This window comes from Chrysochloris asiatica, unplaced genomic scaffold (assembly GCF_000296735.1).
Source record: "Chrysochloris asiatica unplaced genomic scaffold, ChrAsi1.0 scaffold00127, whole genome shotgun sequence".
NCBI lineage: Eukaryota > Metazoa > Chordata > Mammalia > Afrosoricida > Chrysochloridae > Chrysochloris > Chrysochloris asiatica.
This window is the reverse complement of record NW_006408645.1, coordinates 4405971-4420023: the sequence shown is the minus strand read 5'-3', so window position 1 is coordinate 4420023 and position 14053 is coordinate 4405971. Positions and strand designations below refer to the sequence as shown.

The 14053-nt window shown below is 39.6% G+C and overlaps 1 pseudogene; it reads left to right on the top strand.

Moving 5' to 3' along the window:
• Nucleotides 1-9441: 9441 nt before the first annotated feature.
• On the top strand, nt 9442-11210 carry LOC102813069 (annotated as a pseudogene).
• Nucleotides 11211-14053: the final 2843 nt, after the last annotated feature.

The following is a 14053-nucleotide window of genomic DNA, read 5'->3' as shown; positions in this document are numbered from 1 at the left end:
AAAAAAAAAAAAAAAAAAATGATGACATGGAGAAAGCATACCTGAGGACTCTAGACTTATAGAAAGAAAAAGGTTGTGTGCTTGCGACCAGTAGGCAAGCTTGCAGAATGTGCCCTTGGGTTGTTTAAATAATTATATGTTCCTGAGTGTTTTTGTGTACATTAATTTTAAAAAAAAAGGAAAGATAATTTTTCTGCAAACTTTCTGAAGTCCCCTTGTACACATAAATTAAGAGTTTCAGAACTGCTTACCTAAACACCAGCGAAAAATACTTTATTAAGGTACAAAAATAAAAAAAGGTTGCATCACCTGCATATTGCAGGTTGTTTAATGAGTCTTCCTCCAATCGTAATGTCACGTTCTTATTCATATAATTCAGCTTCTCAGATTACTTGCTTAGAATAGAGTGAATAAGTGTAGCGAAAGAATACAATCCTGGTACACACCTTTTCTAATTTTACACCATTCAGCGTCCCCTTCTTCTGTTCAAATGGCTGCCTCTTAGTCTATGTACAGGTTTCTCATGAGCACAATTAAGTGGAATACTCATTCTCCACAATGTTGTCCATAGCTTGTCATGATCTACATAGTTGAAAGCCTTTGCACAGTCAATAAAATATAAGTAAAAGCCAAAATAATAATAATAATTAATTAAATGTTTCCAAAACAGTAAAGATGCCTATTATATCAAAACTAGTTAAAAATTCAATGTTCATAATAAAGGAACATTGAAAGATACAGGGTTCACAGTGAAAACAATGGGAAAAGATGAACTATGACTCTTTTTAAGAAGGGTTTTAATATTCCAACTTTCAGAGGAAAAAAACAAAAAGGCTTTTGCCAACCTCTTTCTATCCCCCCTTTCACACGGAAGTGAGGCAGGCTGAAACGAGGTGGGGATAATACTGTTGCTGTTGTGTGCTGTCGAATCACTTCTGACTCATGGTGACCCAGTATAGGGATGGTTTCCAAATCTGTAAATCTTTACAGGAGCAGAAAACCTCATCTTTCTCCCATGGAGCAGCTGGTGGATTTGAACTCCTGACTTTATAGTTAGAAGCCCAATATGTAATCACCACACCACCAGTGCTCCTTTAAGGGCAGTAATAGGAAAATCCAAATAGGAATAAGGAAGTAAAAAACACTACAGCTTCTTTTTTCTCTTCACTGAATCCTAAATATATCATGGTAGTTATCATGATAAAATGCCAACCATCCAAATTTCTAAGGGCAAGAAAAAACTAAATTTCCTGAACTCACAACCTAACAAAAGAAAAGGAAGTGACAGGCAGCTCTGCATCTGTAAATTAAGTCTATATGCTGAAGTCTTCAAACAACCTTAACTGTAATGATACAAAGCAGAAATGAACCTTGATCAAAAGGGTGGAGTACTAAGTTCTTAACAGCTTTCACACCTAAGAAATCAGATCAGTTAAAGAACTTTAAACTCAAGCTTTTTATTCACTAATGATCAGTAGAACACACCAAGGTTTCCAGGAGAAACCATATAATACAAGCAGAACAGGTATGCTGAGAGAAACCATCTGGTGATGATGAAGTGTTCAAAGACATACCAGTAAAACTGACATGACACTTCATGGGAAGTTCTATGTGAAGAAAAGAGTAAGAATCTGGGAAGAAACTAATTTTATCTGTTTGAACTCAAAATAATTCTGTAAAAGAGACCATCATGCCAAGTGTCCTTTTGATCCCAATTACAAATTGATTCAACTTGTTGAATTCAACTGCCATTTTAATTAGGGAATAACCTCCCAAAGCCAGTAATTTTTTTTTCTCCTATTGTAAAACATTTGACTAGTCCTTGACACACATTCGAGTATAAACAGAACATAACATCAATGGTGGTACAATCCTCTGCCCCCTCGCCTTATTCTTGTTATTCTCAAGTACTTTTCCTCTTTAGTTTTCCTTAATCACCCTCTTTCCTAAAAGAGAAGACAAAAAATTAGAGCCTAAAATACACACACTAAGCAGCTTTTCACTCCAAAACTTTGCCTTAATCTTCAGAAGGCAAGTGTCCTTATGAGTTCGTTCTTCTGTGGGTTGTCACTTTGCCTACACCACAGGCCTTCCTAATTTATAGCAGAGCCAGGCCAGATTATGGTTATATGTGGTTGGTTCTGTCAGGCAAGCTTTGACAAGGCCTCAAAATAGACTCCGGGCACCAGACAGTGAAACTGGCACTGACACATTCCAACTTCATCATCATATTTTAGCTCCTCAAACTTCCCTCCTCCTGACCCCTGTCCCTCTCCTGTCAAAGGGCAAATGATCCTGAGCTTCCTCCTAGCCACAAGTGGCACATGTAACAGCAAAATTAAACATTAAACCTCCTTTATTCTGTCCATACTTGGTAGAATACAGTTTGAATCTGTACTTACTTTCTACTCTGAGAAATTAATCCCAGAAAAAACACTCTGCTTTGCAAAATGATTTTTGGACCCCAGACTCCAGAGGTTTACTTATTATAATTAGATTAGGATGTGTTAAAAAAAAAAAAAAAAAAAAAGGAAAAAACTACTTATTTTTCCTGTGATTTACAGCCACACACTGTATAAACCTGTTGGGGCCCCTTATATGTTATGTCCATGGTCCCAACACTGTAAAGTCTGTTACATTAAAAATTCAAGGTACATATGAAGAGGCTTCAAAAAATTCATGGGAAAATTCCATTATCTTTAAATTCCAATTTTCTTGAACTTTTGAAGACCACTCTTACAATGGGCAATACTTTGCAATATGCATTAAAATATTATTATTATTATTATTATTATTATGTTAAAGATGTTTTCATGTGTCTTAAGTGTTTCCTAGTATGGCGCTGTGGGTTAATGCCCCAGACTGCAAAGCTGTTTGAACTGCAAGGTCAGCAGTCCAAGCTCACCAGCTTCTCCTTGGAAACCCTATACAGGGTCGCTATGGGTCAAAACCAACTCGATAGCACTCAACAACAAGTGTTTCTTAAAAGAAAGATACACTATGTACTATATACTAAGAAAAACATTTGACTAACACATTAGAAACAAGCTATAGTTAACTGTTACAATTTAAATACAAATTCAACTGAAAGACAGACTTAGGAACACAACTCGTTCATAATCTGGGGACTGCCTATATAAAATATTGTGTTCACACAACTTCCAAATCACATAATGTCCTATTTCACAGACGATACGGTGAATGGATGGATATTAAGAGACTCATGACTGTATAGTAGTAGACTTCGGCAGCAGGCAAAGTTAAACTATGTACAATGTTTTCAATTGACATTGGTCATAAAATCATAAAACAATTAACATATTCCAAGAGGTAACAGCTTGTATCACCCAAATACAAATAAAGTGCTTTTGTTAATGACAGTACCAGCCTTCTAACAACAGTATTTCTACTATTAGCCACACAAATAAAGCTAACTACCTGAATGGACTCTAAAATGCTGTCAAAAATTTTTAAACTGCCTTGTAAAATACATTTTCAGGATTTTTGAAAAATAAAAAGGATAAAGAATACAAAGTTACTTAGTCCCTTTTTCCTTCTCCACACTTAAGAAGTTAACTTCTACTAAAATATAAAGTCCAATTTTGTAATAAATGTTTTAATTTCCACAACTGAAATCCCAATCTTGCAGTCACGGTTTTGGAAATGCATCCCATACACATACTTAGTCACTAGTGCAAAGACTTATGCAGAGTTGTTCATCACAAGTGTAATGGTGGAGGTGGTTGTATGCCACTGAGTCGGTTCCGACTCACAGCAACTCTGTATGGCGCTGTGGGTTAATGCGCTGGACTACAAAGTCAGTTTGAACTGCAAGGTTGGCATTTCAAGCTCAACAGCTGTTCCTTGGTAACTCTATAAAGGGTCGCTATGGATCAGAACGCACTCGAAGACACTTAACAACAACAATAGAGTTTCTGAGGCTATAAATATTTACAGGAGCAGAAACCCTCATCTTTCTCCCGCGGAAGAGCTGGTAGTTTTGAACTGATGACCCTGAGGTTCTCAGCCTGATTCATAACCACTATGCTACCAGAGCTCCTGTAAGTGTAATAGTTGATGGCTAACAACCACCCAAATATCTGTTAACAGGGAATGGGAAAATAAATTGTTTCACCCACTCTGGGCAGTATAGTTGAGAGGATGGTGGAGGACCAAGCAATGTTCTGGTCTGTTATGCATCGTCGTTATGAGTCAGAACTGATTCCACAGCTTCTAACAACAACAATAAAAAACAGTACATCCAGTCTTTTTAAAAATCAGGTGGGTATATGTGCTAATATGAAGTCCTAGTGTGGTGCTGTAGGATATGCACCGGACTGCTAACGACTATGTTGGTGGTTCAAATCGACTAGCTACTCGTCAGAAATCCTATACAGGGTTGCTATGAGTCAGACTGTTTCCAGGACACTTAACAACAATAGCAATGTGCTAATATGAAAAAATTTTGAAGATATATTAAGAGTAAGAAGAAAAGATATGCAACATTTGTCCTAAAACATATATGGCTATATAAATAACATAATTTCTGAATAAGGTACGCACATAAGACAGTGACTGTTTGAAGCAAAGAGGGTGGTTAAGGAAAAGTTGAGGACTTATTGTGGAAAGAACACTTCTTTTTTACCATATAGCATTTCTTTTTAAATGGTTCATCAATTTTTAAAAAGCCCCGCAAATGTCTGTTGGTCCCATAAAGCACGCCCTCTCCCTTGTATACATGCCATTTCTTCCTTCACAACCATCTCTTTTATCTGCTGCCCTCCTTGCACTAGACCAAGGCCAAAAAAAACAAAACAAAACAAAACTTATACATGTAGTAAATCTCAGAATTTCTCCAAAATAACAGAATTCGGACTGGTACTTCATTCAATGCCCTAGACCACAAGGTCAGGTTGAACCTCAGGGTAGGTGGTTCAAACCCACCAGCTGCTCCTTGGAAACCCTATAGAGAGTCGCTATGTGTCGGACCTGACTTCACAGCACTTAACAACAACAAACCCTTCAAAATAAACAGAACAAATCAAAATGCTTAATAACAACGCCCAGTTTTTGACCCAGTGTTTGGTTCCCTTTGTTGTTGTTGTTGTTAGGTGCCATCAAGAAGGTTCCAACTCACAGGGACCCGAGGTACAAACCTTATGTACAACAGAAAGAACCACTGCCCAGTCCTGCCCCATCCTCGTAAACACCCCTAGGTCTGAGCCCACTGTTGCACAGTCACTGTATCAATCCATCTCATTGAGGGTCTTCCTTATTTTCACTGACTCTCCACTTTACCAAGTATAAGTATAGCCTAACTTATTTTATGCCAGAGTTTAAACACTGAAAAGTGCAATGAGCAACAGGTACCGTATCAATGATTTTAGCAAGGAAAATGAGAAAAAAAAGACAAATATATTTTACTCACAGGATAAGGCTTACTCAGTTCTTCCCACTAAAATTTCAAAAATGGAGCCGGGATAATGATAACAAAAACTGTTCTTTATTTGCACACTAAATATGGTAGTAATTTTTCTGGTTACGGGACCACCTTTATAACAAATCTCCCCAGAAAGAAAGCAACACCTAAAAATAAAAGGCTATTAAATGGTCTCTATCTTGTAGGTGCAATGGGCAGTGTTCCTATGGTAAGGACAGAAGAATTTTATTTCCTCTCAGACAATCCTCTATCATCATTCCCAGAATTCTGCAGGGAGATTTTTTCCCCCTATAAATCATCAATTCTGTTCCTTTTCCCAGTAGTGACAGGGTAAAAAAACTGCAAGAAAACAGCTCCCTCTCTTTAATTAACTCATGTCTAATTAAGATTTGTTTCCTTTTTGAAAAAGAAAACCTACTGTACCAAATAGATTCTCCAAACCACTTTTGCCCTTCATTACTGACAAGCTTAAATCTTAACCTAAGAAAGCTTCTTATACATTTGCCTATCAAGACTGTTAGTTATGGTAGTTTTCACAAGGGATTTTCCAAATGGGATCTTTATTCACTGGGAACTGAAACTCTTAAGTCACCATTAGCTGGACAAAAATCAAAAGCAACATTAGGGAACACTGTGAATAAAAGAATAGCTAATGGAAACCCAAAGCAAATAAGCTGCCAAAAGTTAGTCAAAGAATTAAAGGAATTTGTTAAGCAGGACCAATAAGGTAAATTGTCTTTTTTTTTGCCCATAACTAACTGATACTAACTACAGTTATTTATAAATGAAAACTGTACAAAATAAAAGCTGAACTGCAAAATGAAAGAAAAGAAACACAAAGTACGGAGAAAAAAAAAAAAACACTTGTGATCCAAAGTGATTTTGCTTTAACGACATTTTAAAAGCCAAAAACAATCAAATTACATTTCAGAATAAAAAGCTATTACTAGTTTAAAATCAATTCTTTCGATAATAAATCACAACTTCCACTTTCAACTATAACAGAACGCAAATAAATAGGAACTCCGTATAGCTGGCCCCTACCACATTTTAAAGGGCAGATTCACAAACTAAGAGAGGCTTTCCATCCAGAAGACTCTCTCTACCCTGTATACTTCAGATTCTTTTAGTGAACACTTAGCTTAATAGTTGTTATTGTTATTAAGTGCCACGGAGTCGGTTCCGACTCATAGCAACCCTGTATAGGGTTTCCGGGGTGCCGCTGGTAAGCTTGAACCACCGACCTTGTAGTTCAAACAGACTTTACAATACAGATCATTAAATCGCAGCACCTCCTTTTATCAACATTTATTTTGCTTCTACACATCTGGCACACACAAAAAGGGGGGGATACTATAGCAACAATCCACTTAGAATAAATACACTATTCGAAATCCATTCTGCAAAAGTTCTATTTTTATCTCCTTAACAAAGTTTCTCAGAGAGAAAGATAAGACTTTCTTCTCCTGCAAAAAGTTACAACCTCAGAAACTACATTAGGGTGGCTATGAGTTGGAACCTTCTCAAGCAAAAATCTAGCAAAGCGATAGAGAAGGACCTCCAAGGGGAAATAAGGGGCAGGTCCCTACCTCCATATTCAAAAGCACATCAAAAATACTTAAGAGGAAAAAAAATTAAGTGGTCAAAGCAATCCCCCAAAGACTATAAAAGGGGAGTAAAAAGTGCTATTTACAAAGTATTTACATTGTTATTAGATATTATAAGTAATCCGGAGATGATTTCAAGTATACAGGAGGAGGTGCATAGGTTAATATGTAAACACTGCTCCCATTTTATATTATTTAAGGGACATGAGCATCCTCAGATTTGGGTACGTACCCACAGGCGGGGTTGGGAAGGGAAAGTACACATTTTCAATAAAATGAGTGAAGGTATCTAATTAAACAGTCAGCAACAAACCTTCAGCTTTCCTCTATTTCGGCTTTAGATCCACATGAATGACTCACAAAGTCAGTGACCTAACTTCCTAAATGAATCATATTTTCCAAAATTCTTATTCTACATGAGTATATTATAATACTAGGTCATCATTTCTACATTTGTTAAACAGAATACGATGTTGGTTAAACAGGGTTATTTCCGCTCAAGGGTTTCAAAGCACACCAAGCCAGAAATCCCTGTCAACTAACTAGCTGCAATTCATTGTCAAATAATTGCACCTTTCCATCCGGCTTCCCCCCAAATTAAAATGTTATCTTGAAAAAGAAAAAAAAATGTTACTTTATATTAAACTCTGATTAGAAACTCATCCATCCATACTTTTCTCCCATCTCTCTGGATCCATTACTGCATCCATATTCTCTTCCCATTGTGATAACATAAAAAAGTGATAGCTACCCAATTATCATTACATATTACATATATCTCTTTGATCAATTTACCTACTCTACAGTTTTTCTGTATAAGGTAGATATGCTGAGTCATTAAATGAAAATATAACAAGGAATGAGCTATAAAGTTTAGGACCCAGTATTCCGCTAGCCATGTGTCAGCGGCCTGATATTTGTATCTCCCACGGTGAAAAAAGTAGAGCAAACACTTGAACTTTTTTCTCCTTAAAGAAAAAAATTTAAAAGGCAGTGTGTTTCCATGGGTCCTCCTGCTTGCTGCTGTATATCCACAGGCAAGGGAATCCCGACCTAGCTGGAGCTATATAATTTAACAATCTGGGTGTGAATAACACCTCATATTAGTCAAGCATTAACCCTGACCCTCCTAGCAAGCGTCTGTTATGCCCGCGTTTCCGTTCAGGTCAAATACGGGGGGGAAATCCCATCAAAATTATACGCCCTCCGCGGGAATGACTTCGTTCCCTGGGGTGTTCGTCCCGGGACAAACCCGACGGAGTGCGGCGTCTGGGACACACAGAAGGCGCCCCGGGCACCCGAAGTGAAGGGACAGTTGCCCAATTTAATTTCTCATACAATGGGAATAGCACCTTCCCGGGACACGGAGGAAGGGTACGCGTTAGAAATCAGGCGTGATGCCCGAGAACTAGACAGATAGGGGGCGAGCCCGGCCCCGGAGACCGCTAGGGGGCCCGGCCAAAAGCGGGGGTCAGCGACGAAGCGGCTCGGACCCGGCTGCGCAGCCCGGGAATGGTCCTCGCTCCCTGCTCCCACCCGAGCCGGCGGAGGAGCGGCCCTTACCTGTCTCCGGACGCGGGCTGCGGCGGTGCCGCCCGGGAAGGGCCGGAGAGCCACTCGTCCGCCGGGCGCCCGCTCGGGAGCGGGGCGCGGCGAACGAACTCTGTCTCAAGTCCCAGCCAGTACTGGCCGGGCTATACGCAGTGATTCCCAGCACCGGCAGCCGGTTAGCCAGTCAGCCGGTTTCCCCTCTGCCCTGTTACTGAGGCAGCGGGAACCGGCCCCAGGGAGGAGCCGCAGCTCGGTAAAGGAGGCAAAAGAGGGGCGGGGCCACAGGGTCGGAGACCCGCTCACCCGGAAGCAGTTGTGGCCCCAGCCGACCCGGGAGTGTTGCTGTTTTCGGCCTGGCGTTGAGCCTGAAGATGCGAACTATGCAGCTATACCTCGCTCTATTGCGCTTAACAAATATTGTGTTTTGTAGATATTACGTTTTTTCCTAATTGAAAGTTAGTGGCAACCCTGCATCAAACAGTTCTATCGGCGCCATTTTTCCAACATGAAGATTTATGACACTCCTGCATGGAACAGGTCTATGGACATCAATTTTCCATGTTCTCATTTCGCGTGGCTATCACATTTGGCTAATTCTCACAATGTTTTAAACTTTTTCATTATTATATCTGTTATGCTGATCCCTGACCAGGGATCCTTAATGTTACTATTGTAATTGTTTTAGGGCACCACGAACCGCACTGATATAAGAAGGCGGACTTAATTGATAAACATTTTGTGTTGGGACTGCTCTACTGACTGAATGACCTCTGGTCCTGTCTTCAGGTTGCTCTATTCCCTGAGGGAAGACCATATTAAATTAGACCTAGTAGTAGCCCTACAATGACTTCGAAGTGTTCAAGTGAAAGGAAGAATCGCACATCTCTCACTTTAAATCAAAAGCTAGAAATGATTAAGCTTAGTTAAGAGGGCGTGTCAAAAGCTGAGATAGAAAGGCCTCTTGCGCCAAACAGCCAATTTGTAAATGCAAAGAAAAAGTTCTTAAAGGAGATTGAAAGTGCTACACCAGTGAACACACGAATGATAAGAAAGCAAAGCAGCCTTATTGCTGATATGGAAAAAATTTTAGTAGTCTGAATAGAAGATCAAACCACTCACAATATTCCCTTAAGCCAAAACCTAATCCAGAGCAAGGCCCTAACTCTCTTCCATTCCATGAAGGCTGCAAGAGGTAAGGAAGCTGCAGAAAGAAAGTTTGAAGCTAGCAGAGGTTGGTTTGTGAGGTATAAAAAAAGAAGCCATCTCCATGGCATGAAAGTGCAAGGTGAAGCAAAAAGTGCTGATGTAGAAGCTGCAACAAGTTATCCCGAAGATCTAGCTAAAATAATTGATGAAGGTGGCTACACTAAACAACAGATTTTCAATGTAGATGAAACAGTCTTATATTGGAAGAAGATGCCATCTAGAACTTTCATAGCTAGAAAGGAGAAGCCAGTGCCTGACTTCAAAGCTTCAAAGGACAGACTGACTCTTGTTAGGGGCTAATGCAGCTTGTGCCATTAGGTTGAAGCCAATGCTCATTTACCATTCTGAAAATCCTAAAACCCTTAAGAATTATGCAAAATCTCCTCTACCTGTGCTTTATAAATGGAACACCAAAGCTAGGATAACGGCACATCTGTTCACAGCATGGTTTACTGAATATTTTAAGCCCACTGTTGAGACCTGCTGCTCAGAAAATAAGATTCCTTTCAAATTATTACTGCTTGTTGACAATGCACCTGGTCATCCAAGAGCTCTGATGGACATGTACAACAAAATTAATGTTGTTGTCATGCTTGCTAATACAACAAGCATTCTGCAGCCCATGGGTCAAGGAGGAGTTTTGACTTTCAAGTCTTATTATTTAAGAAATGCATTTCGTAAGGCTGTTGCTGCTGTAGATGGTGATTCCTCTGAGGAATCTGGGCCAAGTAAATTGAAAACCTTCAGGAAAGGATTCACCATTCTAGATGCCATTAAGAACATTTCGTGATTCATGGGATGAGGTCAAATTGTCAATATTAACAGGAGTTTGGAAAAAGTTGATACCAACCCTCATAGATAACTTTGAGGAGTTCAAACCTTCTTTGGAGGAAGTAACTGCAGATGTGGTAGAAATAGCAAGAGAACTAGAATTACAAGTGGAGCCTGAAGATATGACGGAATTGTTACAATCTCATGATAAAACATTAACAGATTAGGCGTTGCTTCGTATGGATGAGCAAAGAAAGTGGTTTCTTGAGACGGAATCTACTCATGGTGAAGATGCTGTGAACATGGTTGAATTGATAACAAAAGATTTAGAATATTACATACACTTAGTTGATAAAGCAGCAGCAGGGTTTGAGAAGATTGACTCCAATTTTGAAAGAAGTTCTACTGTGGGTAAAATGCTATCAAATAGTATCTCATGCTACAGAGAAATCTTTTGTGAAAGGAAGAGTCAGTCGATGTGGCAAACTTCATTTTTGTCTTATTTTAAGAAATTGCCACAATCATCTCAACCGTCAGCAACCACAACCCTGATCGCTCATCAGCCATCAACATTGAGGCAAGACCCTCCACCAGCAAAAAGATTACATCTTGTTGGAGACTCAGATGATGGTTAGCATTTTTTAGCAATAAAGAATTTTAATTAAGGTGTGGAGCTCTGGTAGCATAGTGGTTACAAATCAGACTGCTAATCTCAGAGTCAGCAGTTCGAAACACCAGCTGTTCCACGGAAGAATGATAAGGCTTTCTGCTCCCGTAAAGATTTACAGCCTCGGAAACCCTGTACAGGGTCGCTGTGAGTCAGAAAGGACTCCACGGCACATAACAACAACAACATATTAGTTTTTAACGTAATGCTGCTTCACACTTAATATAACAAAACCCACAAAACAAACCCACTGCCATCAAGGCAATTCTGACTCATTGTGACCCTGTAAGGAGCTCTGGTAGTGTAGTGGTTACAAATCGGGCTGTGAACCTTAAGGTCAGCAGTTCGAAACTACCAGCAGTTCCGCGGGAGAAAGATGAGGCGTTCTGCTCCCGTAAAGATTTACAGCCTTGGAAACCCTGTACAGGGTTGCTATGGGTTGGAACCGACTCCATGACACTTAACAACGACATAGGGTTTCTAGAAGTCCTGGTGTGGCACTGTGGGCAAATGCACTGGACTGCAAAGTTGGTTTGAACCACAAGGTCAGTTCTTGTTCAAACAACAAAATAGGGTTTCTAAGACTAAATCTATATGGGAGCAGACAGCTTCATGTTTCTCCCATGGAGTGCTTGGTGGCTTTGAACCACCAGTCATGCAGTTACAGTATAATATAAACTTTAATATGCACTGGGAAACCAAAATATTTGTGTGATTATCTTTTATCATAATATTTGTTTTATTGTGGTGGTCTGGAACCCAACTGGCAGTTGTCACCCAAAGTATGCCTACTGGGTTGTCCCTCAGTGAACTGGGTACCAGACTGATCATAAGAAGGGTGAAAGCTCCTGCCACCCTGCTCCATCACTGAAGGCTATGGAGAAGAAAGAATGGTGAAGTGCTGCCACCTGTGTGATGGGGCTTGGGCCACCTGTGGGGTGGAGGCCCAGGACAGCCATGAGGGTGGCTTTTCTGTGCCTGTAGTTTCCAGGCTCACCTTGTTCCAGCCCATGTTCTCCATCCCAAGAACCAAGCCAGTAATGTGAATTGAAACAAGTGCACATTAAAGTTTGTACTTGCCTTGTTCACCTTTAAATTGCCCAGTTTGGCAGACTAATAAGTGGGCCAAAGTACAGTCCATTTGTAGGAAATGGGAGTGCGATTGTATGTAGGTAGGTGTGGTTGAAATGCTAAAACACCTTCTTTCTAAAATGAGGATGCATGATTTTAAACTGAATTCCTGAGATCTTCTCAGGATGCTTAGATGCTTGGAGCAACTTGGGCGTTGGAGTCTATTTGAAATGTGATAGACACCCTGGACCTTGAATTCGTTCCAGAAAGATCTACTGAACACCACCAGGTTCAAAGCACTGGAGAAAAACAAAGGTCCTGCTCTTGAGGAGCCTACCTTCTAATGGGGAGGCAGACTTCTTAAACAAGTAATGATACATTGTAGTAAAGCTCTTCAGAAAAACAATGGGTGATAAGGGAGCTTATGTGGGAAAGGCCTCTGGTAGGGTGGGATGGCTAGAGAAGACCTCTACAAAGAAGTGACATTTGAATAGAAAATACTTCAGAGGCAACATTACAGTGACTGTGGGTTCCAGAACACCCTGAATAAACCCATGGATTCCATGTTTAGAACCTGTCGATAAAGCCGTCTAAGAATTGCTACTGCAATTTAGTTTATTCACTCTCAGAGTTCATGGTGGCCAACACTATGACAATGTTACTATAGCACTGATAAGGGAGGCTCAAGGCATGAATTAGAGAACTGTGGCCTCTAGACAGTGAGACATCACTTTGTCACAGGGGGAAATTATACCCATCAGCCTTGAAAGATTAAGTTGATGTTTCCATGTCACTCTTTTTTTCAGATCCTTGAATAAACATTAAAACAATGATTTTTTACCTGTGCTCAAGAGAAACTTGATCTTCCATAAGAGTATACTCTCTTTATGATCTGAAGAGAAAGATTAATGGCATCTTTTGCTAAAACAGTTGACAACCATTTTGCCAAGGAAAGGACCTATTCAGGTAATAATGTATTATTTGAATAAGTACCAATAAATCCAATAATATGTATACAATATTAATTTATATAACTGCTTAATTTCTGAAGGAATGTATGGTTAATACTAGGATTAAATTATCTTGCCCTTTTATTTTAGTTTTTATTATTAGTTACCCATCAGTTGGCTCCAATTCATGGCACCCTTATGTATCACAAGAAAACATTGCCCTATCCTGTGTCATATTCGTGCTATTTGTTTGGTTTGAGTCCATTATTGTGGCTAGTGTGTCAATCCACATCATTGAGAGTTTTTTCCTTGTTTATATTGGCTATTCCAAGCACAGTGTCCTTTTCTAGTGATTGATCTTTCCTGATGATGTTCCCAAAGTAAGCAAGCCAAATTCTTACCATCCTCTCTTCTTCTAAGACTGATTTGTTTAATCCTCATATTATATTCAGTATTCTTCATCAATACAACAGTTCTGCATCAATTCTTTTTTCAGTCTTCCTTTTTCATTATGTAACTTCTGCATGCATACGAGATCATTTTAAAAGCCATGGCTTGATAACATAGTTCACAAAGACAATGTACTACATCCAACTTTTGTGAATAGCAACTGGGATCTCAGTCATATGAGGTACAGTTATTGATCACTCTCTGTACTTGGGAAGGAAAGGTGATGAACGCTGAAGACACTTGGAATTGATTAGTCTAATGGAACACGTGAACATCAGTTTCCATGACCCTGATACCAGAAGAGCTAAATGGTGCTTGGCTACCACTCCCAACTGTTCTG